The following is a 17,425-nucleotide window of genomic DNA, read 5'->3' on the forward strand; positions in this document are numbered from 1 at the left end:
GAAACAGAATATTACAATACAGGAGGTTATACAGTATTTTAAATGACAAGCTTTCAGCTTGTTTAAATTCTTATTTGGAATCCTAGCTCAATGTAAAGTTGGACGAGGCGGCTAAGGCCGGGACATCTTCTTCCGGGCTTAACCACTGCGATCCAGCCCTCTGACGCTAAAAATACAATAATAAATCATCTCACGTATCAAGAGGACTGTATCGATTGGTATCGATAGCTGGCCCTCGGAAGATCTGACTCGTAGAAGAGGGGTCATCCTCTCCCGATTAAGAATAGGCAATACGAGGTGACACACCTTTTTTTTGGCCGAATGTGTCGGCATGCAGAAACGGGTAGCTCGATGTGTCCCGCATAGTTGAAGGGTAATTCCTTTGGATCCATATATAGAGCGAGTAGGAATGCCGACCGATATGAGAATCGTCTTGAGCACGAGTGTGAGTTCAGGTTCCGATTTTTGGAGGAATTGTATATAGTACTGATATATGTATGATTTTATGTGTGTTGAGAATAAATGTAATTTATTGATGTGTAAAATCAGAGGTCCGAATGTGGAATATTGAGTACCTCCATTGATCCTCAGTAGATTAATTATATAAAGAGTGGTGGGAATCCCGTTCCTCAACTTAAACATCTGCTCATCATCCATGGAATAATTTAATAGGTAATCATGTCTGTGGATGAGGTCGCCATGGCCGTTTCAGTAGTTGTCCATGCCATGCCTATTTTTTTTTGTTATGTTTAGGGATTATTACATCTACCGCGTTTTGTTACCTTGTCAAGATTGTTGACAACATAGTAACATCTTTTCAAAGAATGATAAACCGTTCACACTAAGAGGTAATTTAGATCATCTTTATGTTTGCTTTCAACGGGATCCTCATCTTGTCTAGAGGCTTCTAAATCGATAACGTATTGTTAAAACGATGGAATAAAACAATGATAGGATCGAGCTATTTGTTATCCTAATCGGAGGGTGAGCGCGTTAAAGAGCCGCTCACGTGTCTCATGTTAAATCAATCCCCACAGCTCAGTTTGGCTAATCTATCACGCATACACTTCCATACTTATCACGCGCAACAAATCACACTTAATGGGTGACAATTAATTAAAGGACAAACAGCCACATTGAAAACTTTTAGTGAGAGGTTTTCAAAAATATAAAAAATTGCGTATTAAACATTGTAACACACTTTTTTTCGAAAGGAGAAGGAACAAAAGAAAGAGCTCGTTTAAGATTTATTGACGACATTCTTGTTTCAGAAAATTGATGTCAGAATAATTTTAATCATTGATGACACGCAGCAATAAATATATAAAGATACATGTCAGCTCGGGTGCCTCAATCTGTTTTCACTGTTTCACTTTTTATCAAGCGGATTTCAGCCCCCGTCTGCATAAATCATAATAGAAAGAGTATTTAAAACGCATTTAATTCATAACTCGTATCTGAGAAAAAAAAACACAATAAAAATTGATCGCCGCTCCTTCCGACCAAAGAAATGAATCAAATCTAAGTATTGTACATAAAGATAGATGATTCGGGAATAAAGGATCCATAATCCCCCCAATGTTTTTATGTTTGTTTACCGATCAATGAACGACACGATGTGAAACAGGGGCTGTTGAGCAATACTTCCCATGGCCGGTGACGAGCCTGGTCCGAGCAGAAAGTAGAACGGGATCCCCGGCTATCAGATGAACGCTCCTCGATGTTCACTGGAACAATGCGCTTTCCGTTTTTGATAGCTGTATCAGAACAACCATCAGATAGATAAATGCACAGCTTAATATTGCTCCAGATGACGCTTTACGTGAGCAACAGCTTAAACTTCAACTAAATTTGACCATAATAATTCATCATATGTCATAATCATTTATTTTATTATAAACTCAGAATAAAAGTTTATTTAACGTCCAATCTGGTGATAAAATAATATATTTACTACTAACACTCACATAAACCTTCTTATTTGTTAAATACATTGACAGGAAAAAAATTCCGCCCACTTGTAATATAACTTGATTTGTATATATTTTTATGTATTAATCAAAGTTTCACGTTTTTTATCGTATTATTAAACGTTAGTCTTTGTCCAAAAAAGTAAAAAAAGTGTAAATTGCTAAGGAAAAATGAAAAATACAGATGAAATTTTAATTTTGTTTTAGATTATTAATTAACATTTCAATATCGCGTATTTCCTCCTCTTGCCTTAATTACATCTCGAAGACGTGTCGGCCTACTTTCTACCAGGCTGGAAATGTCTTTTTGCTGGATGTTAGCCCATTCTTCACGAAGAGTCCTTTCAAGGTCGTGGAATTATCAGGAAGTGATGGATGTGCTCTTATTCGTCTTTTGGGGTTATCTCATAAATATTCGATGGGGTTTAAGGGTTAATCGATAATTATTCAGAAATCGTGAGATGGTTAATCTCACCAGACCGCATCTCACGATTTCTGAATAATAGTTCTCCCATACATACTATGGGCTGATGATCCAAGTTCACCTCTAATGGCATACCAAACCGTTGGAATTTGCGAACGTGGGCAGAGGAAAATCCGAGAATTTCGTACTCTTATCATCATCAGATGGTCCACAGTATCAACGTTTCGTGTGTGCTTGTCGGAAATAAATTAATTGGGCCTTATTTCTACGAAAATAATTTAAATGGTTCTCAGAACCTCAATTTTTGAGGGAGGGTTTCCCAACAATATTAGATGATGTTCCTCTGCAACAACGACAAAGAATGATTTGATGAGTTTGAAGGATGCCCCGCACACAATTCTTTGCAGTTGAGGTATTATTTGAATCGTCACTTCCGGGATAGGTGGATAGGACCCCATGGTCCAATCTATTATCCTCCTCGGTCACCTGACTTAACTCCACTTGTCTATTTTCTGTGAGGCCGTTTAAAAAACAGTATCTACGCCAATAACCCAGCAACCTCAGTTGCGGCAAAGGATTGAAAATGCTTGTCCATCTCCCCTGACTCCATCGTTCTGAGCACCGATGAAGAGTGGTTAAAAAGTGCAAATCTTTGCATCTTTACGCAAGGCAGGCAGTTCGAACATGAAATTTGATTAATAAATAGCAAACCAAATGTCTTTTTTTAAATATTTTTGCCATAACTGTCATTTTTTGACCAATTTAAAATCCGATTGCACCATTGTTTTCAGCGTAAAATATCCAAAAATAATGTATCAGGGTGTGTAGGGTCGTATTTGAAATTTTAAAGGCCTGAGATACTCTGTATAATTTTTCTACAAAGAAAGGGTAAAAATTTGAAAGTAGACAAAAAAACAACAACATTAACCTCGTATTTTTTATAGCGTCAATGGTTCAAGGGAAATTCAGCCGGGCGATCTAAAATAGACATCCTGTATAATAAACTGTTGACGTTTGATGGGATATTCAACACTTTTTAATCCTTCCAAACAAAAATCTACCTGTAGCATTTCGTTACTTGGGAATAATTCAGTCTTTACTGAGATGCTAACGAGTGATTTTCGCGTAATTTCGTTTAACTTGTATAAACTCGGTCGGAACGGTGATGAAACGGCCAGGAACATTCATGAAATCTGGGGCGTTGGCAGTTAGACTGAGAACACCGTTCAGAGGTAGATTAAAAAATTTCGAAAGGGTGATTTAGCCTTGAAGAAACAGAAGGTCGTGTAAGGATTTCTTCCCAAGAAGATGATGTTCTGCAAGCGTTTGTCGATAAAAATTCCAGAACAACTGTTCGAGAACTGCAGAAAATCTTGCAGTAAACTAATCGGCCGTTTGCTGACCACTTTAAGGCAATTCGAAAGGTGAAACAACTCGAAAGTTGGGTACCTCATGCGTTAAACGACCGTCAAAAAAATCATTCTTATGATATTTGCGCAACACGTTTTTGCCGAAACAGAAACGATCCTTTTCTGGATACAGTTGTTTTTTATGACAAAAAGTAAATTCTCTACGATAACAGAAGACGTTCTTCAGAACCACATTTTCTAAAGCCCACGACTATCAAAAAAATAGTGATGGCGACTCTTTGGTGCACTTCATTAGGACTGATTTGAATTTATTGTATTTAGAAATCGTGAGATGCGGTCTGGTGTGATGTAGGTTTCAGAAAAACATTTTCTTTATCGTGCCAACGTTTCGATCTTTATTGAGATCATCTTTCGTATATTGTTTCTATTATCCAAAACAAATTCCATTAATCTAATGACTTGAAAATGACTACTTTTTGACTTGTTCATATAACAGTTTATTTTCTAAGCATTTCCAATCGATTTCAACATCATTGAACGGATTTGCCCTAGTGATGGGCACACGACACGCAAGAATGACACAATTTCACAGAAGACAAACACTTTGAGCCCTGAAGATGATCTCAATAAAGATCGAAACGTTGGCACGATAAAGAAAATGTTTTTCTGAAACCTACATCACACCAGACCGCATCTCATGATTTCTAAATAAATATCGATTAACGGTCACTAATCACCACACATTTCTACACTGATTTGAATCCTGGCAAAACAATCAATTCAGAAATGTATTTCTCTCAAATTGAAGCAATGAATGAAGAAATGGAATTATTGAAGCCATCTTTGTCAATCCGAAAAGGTCGAATCTTTTACACAACTCTCCGCTATTCAGAGGTTATAGAATAGTTGCCATCACGTTGAGAAAAGTGTATTGAGAGTGATAGAAGGTATTTTAGTTAATAAAAAATGTTTAAAATAATTTATTTAATGGTTTTTTATTTTAAAACCATAAATCTGCATTATAATCCGGACAATCCAATAGTTTTAAACCAAATTCGTTCAATGATGTTGAAATCGATTGGAAATGCTTAGAAAATGAACTTCTGTATGAACAAGTCAAAAAATAGTCATTTTCAAGTCATTCGATTAATGGAATTTGTTTTGGATAATAGCAACAATATACGAAATAATAGAATAATAGATTATGATCAGGTATAAACGTGATATACGTCGGCAATGTATAAATATGAATGCTGTCCTCCTGTTACGCGTTTGTCCGTGTTTATTTTCGGGTGTAAAATCACAGAATCGATTCAAGCTGAGCTAGTCCCGGGAAGGAAACTATTAGTCCATATTGCTCCTTTGACCCCAATCGTTGTCCTGTTCGGAGTGCCCCTCCCATTGTCCACTTGACCAAAAATTGACAGGTGGTCTTCTGAATCCCTCTCGACGGCCACTTTGACGGGCGTGTCATACCCTGGACAAGGACAATTTGGTAGAAGATTTACCGAATATCGCCAAGTTTTGGAAAAACCATAAACTTTCAAATGTACGTGTTTATTAAAAAACAATTGTTAACTGGAGAATCGGATGCGTTATTGTTTAGCCCACTTACAGTCATTAATATTCTATTTCTTACAAAGTATTTAATGTCATTAGATTCTAATTTTCTTTTACTACTTTAACTACGTAAAGTGCACTACGATTTCGTGTTTCGGATCAAATTTCACGATTGAAGATGGGAGAAATGCCGTTCGTGTTACGAGGGCGACGGGGAGAACTTCTGGAAGGTGTTGAAATGTTGCTGTCAATCCTTGAGGTGGTTCAAACACGTTGTACCATCTTTCCTCATTCCAGAGGCCAAACTGCCATGACCCGGGGCCCATTCCCAGTTTTCCTTTTCAGCATCCTTCACGGCAGTTGCTGCCACCATCGATCTACCTTCTCTTTATTATATTTCTTTATAGGAAATGTGATTGACGCAAGAAAATTGAAGAGCTATTGAATTCTCTGGGAAAATCATATTTTCCAACAAGATTTATTTTCTTTGTTTCATATCTCCCTAGGTACGATCTTATGCAGTCAAAAAATCACGCTCAATATTTACAAATGGACAATGTCAATTTGTGTTTAAAAATAAAAAAAGTTTTTTAAAAATAACTATAAATCAAGACAAAAATAAAACCCTCAATTACTTTAAAATATAAAAATACTGACGTTAAATGTATTATTAAAAAATTTGTTTTGAAAAATAAAAATAGTGTTATTTATTTTTGTTCTTTAAAATCTCTCAATCGTTTACCTGCAGATTTGCGATGTTGCACGTGATATCTGTTTCAGCAGGGTTTCCGGACTAATTTTAGATCGCCGTAATCATCAGACAGCCTGTGTATAGGAAAATGTTATTTCCAACACCCCATCCTTCTTGTCACGCAATACTGGTGTATGTCTGCATTTCTGACAAAATGAAGTCAATTAATTGTCAAATACATACAAAAAATCTGCAATAACTTATGTACATTTAAACTTTTTTAATTTTAATTAATTGAATATTACAATCTTCCACAATAACAACCCCAAAAGCAAAAGTAAAGAAATAAAAAAAAATTAAATTAAGAAAACAAAACAAAAACAATCAGAGTGGAGAAGTTATCCGATGATAGCATTCCAAATTAGGTACATTCCATCACATTTCACTATCACTATCTTCACTAGACAAATCTTTGTAACTAAACGAAGTGAACTCAGTGCGTTGAAGTTTTTTATAGTGCTTTAAAATAAAGGTAAAATAACGGCTATAAAATATTTGGTTCAAAATTGTAAACTATGTATAACCTTTTCAAGGGGGTGGGAAGTAAAACACAAAAAAAAAAACAAAGTGATGTTCTTTAATTTAGTACATTCAAGTTTTTGTATTATTATTTTTTTTGCGAGAGATAATGAAAAATAACGATTGTAAATCTCGATTCTGCGTAGGTACTTGCAATTTACTGCATATTAATAATCAATAAATGTTTATTATGACAAAACCTGTCTAAAATAACCCATAATAAAATAATAATTATTCATATTTTTTCACACACGAAGTGGTATTCGAATTCAAACCAACTTATTAATGTAATCATTAGAATTTTTCATTTACATAATAAGTATATATGTGTTGATAAAAAAAACAACAACATAATTTTGAACATTTATTATAAACCATTTTAAGTATACAATGGTTTTTCTTTCTACTTTAATTAAATTTTCTTTTTTTCCCTTCCACATTTATATTTATATACTGTTATATTTTTTTGTGGTTCTGAAAGTAATATCGGTATTTTTATTAACCTTTTAGATGTTGTAAATTCAAACGGAAATGTTTGTGGCACAAGCGTCGGAACGTGGTGTCTGTTTTTCATGTCGCCGTTTTTTAATAATTTCGTGTGGGCGCACATTACAGAAAATGTATAAACGATAATATTAATTTTTAATATCGTTCCGTAATTTACGCTGGAGTTAAGAAGCAGAATAGGTTTTCTGTCAACCAATTCACAGAGGAGGGTAAATAAATTGTTGAGCTTCACAACTTGTGACCGGCTTAAACTCAATTTTGCGATGCTTAAACAAAAGTATTCAGAATATCCAGCTTTGGGGGGGGGGGGAGTGGCCGCAACGATTTAGGCGTTGACCCGGTGCTCATCACTGTAAGGCTTAGGTCCCGGGTTCGAAACCAGCGCCCCTGCGTTCGAACCCGACATACTTACAAATGGGCTTTTTTTCAATAACACCGGCCCCACCTCTGCTGTTGCGAACCCTCTTAAAAAAATTCCAGCTTTTAATTTTTCTTAAGTTTCAATATTTAACCCAATAGAGTTTCTTACAGATCTTCTTTAAATACAATTTTTGCTTAAATATTAATACGAATACAATTTGTTCACGGGAAATAAATGGTTTGCATACAACAATCCACAGTTTTGTTTCGTAATGAATGCTAACCTAAATATAAGGAAATGGCTGTGTTATGAATAAATCATGTCTTGACTTAGGAAACTGGAATCCATACAACAACTTAAACACGAGGTGCGGGTTTCAATACAAAATTTCCAAAGCCGCATCCGAGCATCCCCGTACCAATATTTTTACAGTAAACACTGGAGAAAGCGTCAAAAAGAATGTTGATATTTAGAAAGTTCATCGAACATGATTAAGCCTCTTGGAGGTATGCACGTTTACTGGACAAATAAAAAAAAAAACTAGACAATTTATTTACTAAAAATACCGGTTGAAATTTATATAATGCAGAAAAACTTAATAATGCGCTAGCTAAATGAAAACATGAGATGTGATTAAACATGTAAAACTAAAATAGAAGTATTTACTTTTCGATTAAATTTAAGTGTGGGAGATATAAGTCTATAATGAAATTGTAGAAACTCTTAGAAAAAAAGAGACAGTTGGCAAATGGAAGGACGCAGGTTTGATTTCGATGTTCAATCCTAGTTCCTCAAGAAAGTTGATTATTAGTTCTGGTTACAATGGTTGAATTTCTTCTATGGTTAGTTCTGCATCCCAAAGCACTTCCTCTTGCATGCAAGCGTTCCACAGTTTGTTGGAAGATATGTTGGTTCATCTTCTGCTTCCTTGCAGAATTTGCACGTGTTGGATTATGTCAGTCTTTTTCAAAAGCCCATTCACGGTAGTTGTGGCTATCAGGATGTTAAGAATCCTGTTAGGCTCCTTTTCCCTTTATTTCTGTTGCTTCTTTCCTTCCAAATCTTGCTGAGAGGTTCTTGTATTGTGTGTCTCCAATGAGTGATTTCCATCTCATTTTCATTTTATCCTTTTGTCTGAGGTACTCATTGATAGTTTGAATCCTACGCCACAGAAAAGCTCGGAACTTATAATAGGCTTGGTAGCCCCTTCCGTTGCAAGGACGTCTGCTGTCTCGTTGCCTCTACTCCTATATGCCCTGGGACACAGAGTAAAAGTTATTAAAATACTAATTTATTTAATTTGGTTCTGCAATTCAGCACCATCTCTGAGCTGGTGATTTTTGAGCTTAACTAAATTCTGGTGTACTTTCCCATGTGTTCTGAGTACTTGGTTCCAGGACCGATCACTCCTGCTCCGGGTACCTTCTTGTGTTTTAAATCCATCATTCATTGTAGGTGGCGTTCTCAACAGAGGGGTCTTTACCTCTTTTCCATTCTTTTTTGTACTTAGGTCCGAAAATATTGTCTTTATTCAAACATCCTGTTCATGTCATCCCTTAAGACCTGCAGTAATGTCCCTTTATTAGGTTGGATTGGGACCCTTTATTGAGGGTCGGTTTCTTGTGGAGTCAATATTTCCTTGAATCCCGGGGTTTTATCTAGCGTGATGCCCAGGTATCTGGCTTCGCTTTTCATATTTTTCAAAATATAATTGAGTTTTATTTGTCTACGAGATCTATTTTTCTTTTTTGTGAAAGCAACAATTGTTGGTTGTTTTATTGGGATAACCCTAACCCAGCTCTTTTACAGACTGATCTGTCCTTTTTATATTCGATGATGTAAAAGAGTGTTTCTCCGAATTTTTCTTTGGCAGTCAAAACTAGATTATTACATAGCCCTAGCATTTTATCCATATCAGTTTTTTGTTATTTGACTAATATAAGCCTAATATTTTTGATATTGTTTGTATTAATTTATTATTTGTAACCAGTACACATGTATAAAAATAACTATATATTAAAAAAACAGGAGAACATGCCCTGCTACAAGATTGTCAGACTCCACTAAATAAAACCGCTCAGGAATAGAGGAAATTACCCAAAATAAATAAACAAATTAACGCCCTAAACAACCTCACTTTCGGAATCGGTGTTGCTCGCAGTGTTGCCCAAAAATGGACAGTTAATTTATTTTACTTCTCCTTCCCCCTCGTAAAGATATTGGTTACAGTTTTGGATCAAATTTTAATTGCCTCTCGGCGGAATCCTGTATGTCCAAAATGGCCGCAATAATGTAATGGTTTTGAGTTTTAGCCTAACAAAATAGATTTCGGTCCTAAGATTTCAATTCTTTTTCTGTGTTTCTCGCGTTGTAATCCTTTTAATTCCTTTTAATGTTTCTCCAGCCAAGTTATAATGAACGCTAACCAACTCTTTTCTTTATCCTATTGTTAGCCTTTCGGTACTTCAGGGCCTAGACATTTATGAATAAAATAAGACAAATAACAAGCACATAGACAAAACCAAGATAAAATATGGTAGTCTGGTTAGCATCATTCTACCCCATACTACTCGATATTCTTCGGGGTAATTGGGGATAAATTCTTCCATTCACGCTAATAAATTACATTCACCCGTTCATTTCCACTATCACTGATACTCGACGATCTACAGGTTAATTGGAGATAAGCCCTCTATTCACGCTTATAAATTCGTCCCAACAAATAACACATACATACACATGAAATACAAAGATCTATATACAATTAAATATTTCTTATTCATGGCCCGGAGATGTTGGATCAGTTTTTTTTACCTTCGGTAATTCGGAATGTGGTATTTCTTTCATTTGAGACTTAGTTCTTTGCAGTCTGTTACTATGTGCTCTAGCGAGATAAGTTCTCTATACAACGGGCACTTGCGTGGTCTCACCCCCATTAGGTGTATTCGCAGTTGATCGATTCTTATTTTCAGTTGTCTTAAGACTCGGGTGGGTATTCCAATGGAGGGGTATTCCACTCTGACTAGAGTGGAAGTTTTTTTGATGTACAATTGCAGGGCAAGACTTTTTCAATGTTAACGAACAATTGGGCACCTTTTTCGCTTAGGCAGTCTTGTCTTCTACTTTTTGTACCAGTCTTTGATGTCTCTTTCTCCTTCTTTCTTTCTCGTCCTTCTATCTCACTTTCTCTATTCTCTTTTGGTAAGCTGAATCTTGGAAGTTGGAGATTGCTTGAATCGGGTTAGAGGACAAAGCAAAGGTTGTAATGGTACACTTGGGATGTAAACCAGCAACATAAATGATATACAGGACGTTGCTAAGAAATTTAACATGTGTTTAATATTACATAATAATTAATTTTCAGAGATTTTAAAAATTGAACTACTCCTCAAACAATTGATTTAGCCTTATCCCCCCCCCAAAAAAAAACACACACTCTTTTTGGCAAAACAGCTTAAGAAAATATATAATAAATCCATTATATTTAGTGGTCTATTGACCAAATAACTTCTTTCAATTAATTAATCTTTTTATGTAAGGTTTTGGGTCGAAATGAAAAAGTTAGTGTTACGAGCGGGATTCGAACCTAAGATCTTCGTCTTCGGTTCGAATCCCGCTCGTGACACTAACTTTTTCATTTCGACCCAAAACCTTACATAAAAAGATTAATATATATTAAAGTGAAATAAGTGTCATAAAATATGGTTTAAAAATTCATATTTTGTAGTAATTTAAATGCTTCCTTTTAATTATGTCGTAATTAAATGCTTACTATTATATTTATTTAAAACAATCAAGGCTTTTACAACAACAACCCCTGTAATTAATGTTATAAAAGGTTTGAATTTATCAGAGATGAACATGAAAGTGTAATTTATTTATACGAAGAAGCACTAAACATGCGTATAAAACACAAAAGGGGAGAGCTCAAGACTGTTTTTTTTTTGTATAAATTCAACGCAAACTTGTGTTACAAACTTTTGTCAGTCAAATTTCCGTTTTTAGCCGATTTTTTCGTTCGTGTGGGTGCTCAAGTGAAGCCCATTGTGTTGTTCGTGCAACCCCGAATATAATCAAATATTCAATAAACAATTTAATTTTACTTGGATCCTTTTCATTCACCAGAATTCGCCTTGTCAAAACATCGTTTGTATCATTAAAAACACGTTTAACGAGACAACAACAAACAACCTTCAGTAATGGTAATCTCGTTATTAATAGAATTCTACTAAGTTGCAATTATTTCTAGTAGAAAACATAAAACGACAATTTGACAAGCATATAGATGAACCAATATTGAATTTGTTGTGGAATTTTTTATCTTGGATTACACTCTGGCTGTTTTTTTAAGTGTAGTATTTAATTTTTCCGACGTTTCAAACTTTTCCCCTGGAAGGAAATAGACCATTACCAGAAAGACGAAGGGCGTCTGAAAAAAGACCGACTTTAACAGGGTGGGAAGGTAGAAATTCGATTTCCTCCATTTCTGAGCGGTTTTGTTTAGCACAGTCTCGACAAATCTTGTGAAAAGCTGTCGTTCTCAGAACAAAAAAATCTAGTTTTGCTAGTTTTGTAAAAGTGTTTGCTTTGTAAGCTTTTGAAAAATACAGAGATACCTAAAAACGATTTTCAAATTGTCTTGGAAGATCCAGTCGGTTTATCTGTTAAAGAGAGGCGTGAAATTACCTTTTAAACGCTTGTGTGTCTAAAGTTTTAAAATCCCAAAAACAATACAGAGGAGAAAAGCAGAAAAGATTTGTTAAGAATCTTGATTTAACTAAGTTGAGCTAACTTCTAAATTATACTCTTGCATATCATTAAAGAAGTTCAGATTTCTGAAAAATTACATAAACAACAATAATAAATTATTTAAAAAATAGAAAAGTAATAAAATAAAGGGATGTAATCGCACTGTTGCCAAGCTTTCAGCATTATCCCTTCCTCAGGGTTCTACATTCATAAACAATAGTTAATATAAATATGTATTAATAATTGGACACAGTAGTTCCTTTATTCATTTTTATTTACGTACTTAGATGCTAGCTCCCCCTCGGGTCCTGGTCGCCCGCCCTGTGTAATATATATAGATGCTAGCTCAGTCGTTAAATTTATACTATAGGTGCACTATTAAAACCTTTTACTTTTTGGGTGACCATTTTTATCTTGACTTAATCAGTAAGACTCGAAAAGCATGTCTGCAAGACAATGGATCCAAGCGAGGCATTCCATTCCTTTCAATGTTGTTGAGATGTCTTCTAAAGAAGTTGTAAATTTGTTTTCAGTAAGAGACCAACTTCTGAACTCTTCCCAGATGAAAGCGCACTGTCCTTTATTAAGATGACGAAAACCGGGTTTGCTCCATTTTTATTGTCAATTTGCCACAGGTAGGGTGGTTTGTGCAGAAGCTTCATTGCTTTTTAATCTAGGGTGGACTTTAACCAAAAAAAATCGAACCTGTATTGCATGGTTGAATTGAAGAATGTGGATTTTAATGTTTCCTTAGGCTGTCCAGAGTGGATTTACTGCCAGTAAATATTGTCAAATTTTTGCTAATAAATTTGCATTAATTCGCCGAAGCCATTGTCTTGTATTGTAACCCTTTAACCAGGGCAAATAGTTCGGACTAGTTGTTAAAACAGCTACTATTCAAAGGATATTGCAGTTTAGCTATTATTTCGTCTTTTAACTGTGTATGTATGTTCTTAAACAACAAAATGTATAAGCGTTTCACCGAATAAATTCTTTAAAAAAACAAAAACGCTTCAAATTAATTATTCTATAAATTATACCTTACTCTATAAAATTTATGTTTTGACTTATGCACTATATCCTGTGGAGGCTTGTTAATTTATAATAGAGATTGTATGATATCTACTTTTTGTCAATCTTTCGTCCTCAACCATATATGAAATCAATAATTTAATGCTCGATTAATTACATTTATCATTTTTCTTGATTTATCATTGTTTTATAATTATTGACACATAACACATCAAATGACTTAGATAATTAAGTAGATATGCTATTTATAAATTTGATTTTTTTTTCTTATTCTATCAAATTCTATGTCGAATGATCCGATTTGTGTTATATTACGGCAAATAATTTATCACTTTGCAACACAACTTTTGTTTTTCTGTCTTTCATTTCTTTATTTGTAATTTAATCGATTCACTAGAAAGTAACTTTCCTATAACTTCTGCGTTTCGTCAGGTTGAGTTACCCAGCTCGTGAACGTTAGGTTATTTCGGGAAGTGTTGAGCTTGAAAACGGCCCCTAATCCATTCACACTGAAGACCATTTATCCAGTCCAATGGGCTTTTCAGGCCTTTATATGGTCTTACCTTATTTATTTTTATTGCCACCAATCGGCAGGGTGTTTAGTATATTCATCTCACCGAATCAGCTTGGCACCCGAAAAAAATTAAATCATATGTTTTGTTACTGATCCCACAAGGAAAAAAACAATCAGGAGACATACAAATTGAGATTATCCCACAACTTGGTGTGCCTTTAACGTAAAGGAAACATCTGGGTTTATTACTTGAAAACAATAATTTTGACAGTGCTTAATTAAATTTTTAACTTTATTACAGTATAATGGCACTTGGGAGCCGCGGTAGCCGAGGGTTAAGGCGTCAGACTCTCGGCTAGTAGATCCCGCAGTCGTGGGTTCGATCCCCACTGTCGCCTCTGGACTTTCTTCTGATGCCTAAGGGGACCGATGGCCGCAATTGAAAGAAATTGATACGGCACACTCATCAATGGAAGGGGCGGGATCAGATCTCAGTGACCCTGAATATGGTCCCAACTCACTTCAAACATGAGTTTCTTCGATGGAAAAATACCGGCACACCGGGAGCTCAAATTCACATTCGTGTTGTGAGCCCCCAAAAATGGAGCCAGGGATAAAGTACAATAAGCTGAACAGCTGCAGTGTTCAGGGGGAACTCTTCCAGTTCCTGGTATCAAAAAATAAACAAAAAAAAAATAAACAAAAAAATAAATAAATAATGGCACATCCAATTTAATTAATCCTGTTCCATCTAGAATAAACTTACCTAAGATCATATATAATTGATTCATTGCTTTTCATTTAAATTTTAAGGGTTTTCTTTTGTATATGGCATAATTTTAAGAAGTACCAGGTTTACTGAAAAGTCCTGTGGTTGTTTAACCGAAAAGCGTTTGAGTGAAACATCAACCAACGAGAGTTGACGGACGCAGTAAAGGAGACCGAGTGTCGAAGTATATACGTTCATCGCAGACAGACAGCCACCACCTACTTCAAATTATTCCCAGTGCGTTATTGTTATTGATCTGGTTGTAATGCGACCCTACCTAGGGTAAATATCTACATTTACTTTTTATGAAAGATGATATTAAACTTTAATCCAGTTAAGCTTTAAAGACGGTTAAAAGCAACATTAATTTCCATCTCAAATTTGCCCTATTTGGCGGTTTAATATCACAAATGAACTTGCTAGCAAAGCAAGCTCGGCGTTCGATTTATAAGGAGCAATTTGGGAGGCAAGACCTCAGCTTTGTTTTTACAAACCTTTGATGGTTTACATTCATCATAAGATAGACTTGCTGGGCCATTCTAAACCGGTTGTTCATAACTTATGCCAGTTGTGCCTCATTAGCTTTCTTCTCCACTTCTATAGATTCTTCATAAACAGTCTTCACTTGTGGTGAAAAATGTGTTGGGTACGATAATTTTAGGCAGTCATAACAATGGTTTTCCCCAGACCTCTTTGTAGGAGATAGTAAATGTCTTTATACCGGTCTCCACCAGAAAAACATTTTGATCGCTATCTACGCGCTTGAGCGAGTTGTTGCTTTCAGGTCGAAGAATATGTATATATGTGTAAAGCCCCTTCCATGAACCATCCATAACTTGAATACATAACTTGTAATGAAACGTTGGCACTGAAAAGCAGTTCTATGCGACCACAACGATATACGTCCTCTAAAGAACCTAGAAATTTTTTTTACCCTGACCTCCATTGAAAAACGTTTTGCTCGCTATTTTCTAGACTGCCAAGGGTTTCTGTTCTATGAGCAGTTGTTCACAATTTGAGCATTTTCTTTCCAGGTCGATGGGTAGAACGTTTATCTACTGTCTCTACCTTGGAAATTAGTAAGTAAACCATTTTTAAGTAAAGATTTTGCAAAGTCATACCAATATCTCCCCCTGACGAAGAGCCTAAGAAATTTCCTTAATCTGAAAATTAGTATGTAACCTAAGCAACGTTGGATAGAATATTACCTAGTCAAGAAAAATGATCCTTGAATAAAATTTTTCAGTCACACCAATAGTCTTCCCCCTGACGAAGAGCCTAAGTAATTTCCTTACTCTGACCGCCCTCCAAAAGACGATTGGCTCGCTATCTTCTAGACTGTCAAGTGAATTCTGCACTATGATCTGATGTTCACAATTTGATCGTTTGCCTCCAGGTCGATGGGATCCAAAAAACGTTTTTCTCGCTATTTTCTACACTGCCAAGGGTATTCTGCACTATGAGCTGTTGCCACCAGATCGATGGAATGACGGAATGACTTTCGTTTACCTATAGCCTCATCCATGGATAAAACCATAACGTATGATTATTAAAAAAAAAATTCCAAGAATGAAGAATTTAGGCCATTTCAGTAGCATGAGCTCCACCTGAATAAAATGTTTTACATGCTCATAGGTCAAATGCAGGATAGACCTATCAGTGATATCACTACCTTGATCAAGCTTTATTTCATCAAAAAAGCCTACCTACTTCAAAAATTAATGGAAATGGGGGAGGGATTTTGCCGCATCCATATTCTCTAGACCTTTCGTCAATAGGTACAACTAGGGGCATCGGTGGCCGCAACGGTTTAGGCGTTGAAACGGCGCACATCACTGTAAGGTAAAGGTCTCGGGTTCGAATCCAGCGGCTCTGCATTCGAATCCGACAAACTTACAAATGACCTTCAAGCCCCTGGTAAAACACTTCCACGTGTTATTTACTCTCTGTGAAAATAATGATTCACTTTCTAAGATGAACGAAGGCGAGAACGTGGCATAAAAGTTGAAAAATGCGATATTTAACATTATACAATATCCGGAAAGAGGCGCGTAGATATGATTTTTGGGATTTCATTCGCCTTATTTTACTTTTCTCAACAACAATGTACTATTGGTACGGATGGAAGCGGCGAGAGCAAGGATTATAATATAGCTGGTATGAATAATGTTTGGATAAGCCGTTCAACTGCGGCCTACAGAGGATAGAACGATTACAACGTGGTTTATAACATCCTCATTCGTAACAGAGTTTTGTTCTTCAACTTTTTTATTAAATAAACATTGTCTCTTTTCTAACATGAAGTAGTGAAGACATAAACACAAAAGTATTAAAAAGCCTTGAACTAAATTCATCAACAAGGCCTCCCAGGGGAGGGGGGAAAGCAACAATTGGTTTGTTGCCATTAACATAAATTCGTTTTTCAACTCATTTCGTACAACACAATCGTGTTTTGATCACAGTGATTTCGTACATTTTGCCAACTTGCCAGGCGTTATGGGTTGCCATTTGGACAAGATTCATTTTGCCGTTTTTTTCCAAGACCCTCTTAGAACTATCAATCATCAGATGCGACAGCACTCAATTTGTTACACTCAATTGTTGCCAATACCAAAATGGCAGCTATATGGCAAAAACGATTTTCTTTTACAGTACATTATGTGTAGAACATGGTTATTTTGTTGTTCTCCACCTTGGGTTTCATCACTGGACAATATCGTTTGGATAATAATTAATACACGGAGAACAATTTATATGTGCTCTTTCTTCAATAAAAAGTTGATTTTCCTTTCTGACAAATAAGTGGAAAGACAATACGTGCAGTAATCATAGAAATCAGTTCCTCCTTCTTGGCACATACTACAAATTCCACCCTCTCTACAGCCAATAACCCCTTATC

At 35.6% G+C, this 17,425-nt stretch overlaps 1 protein-coding gene across 2 annotated transcripts in view; it reads right to left on the reverse strand.

Moving 5' to 3' along the window:
• The window catches only part of LOC106670401 (probable G-protein coupled receptor CG31760), a 60,066-nt gene that overhangs the window by 39,953 nt on the left and 2,688 nt on the right, over nucleotides 1-17,425 (reverse strand). The window contains exon 2 of one of the 2 annotated variants that reach the window (XM_014400700.2): nucleotides 6,067-6,221. The exons of the other annotated variant lie outside the window; for it this stretch is intronic. The gene's annotated coding sequence lies outside the window, so the exon portion shown is untranslated. The remainder of the gene's footprint in view (nucleotides 1-6,066; nucleotides 6,222-17,425) is intronic. 2 annotated transcript variants of the gene reach the window in all.

This window comes from Cimex lectularius, unplaced genomic scaffold (genome assembly GCF_000648675.2).
Source record: "Cimex lectularius strain Harlan isolate CLEC.00 unplaced genomic scaffold, Clec_2.1 scaffold69, whole genome shotgun sequence".
Lineage (NCBI taxonomy): Eukaryota > Metazoa > Arthropoda > Insecta > Hemiptera > Cimicidae > Cimex > Cimex lectularius.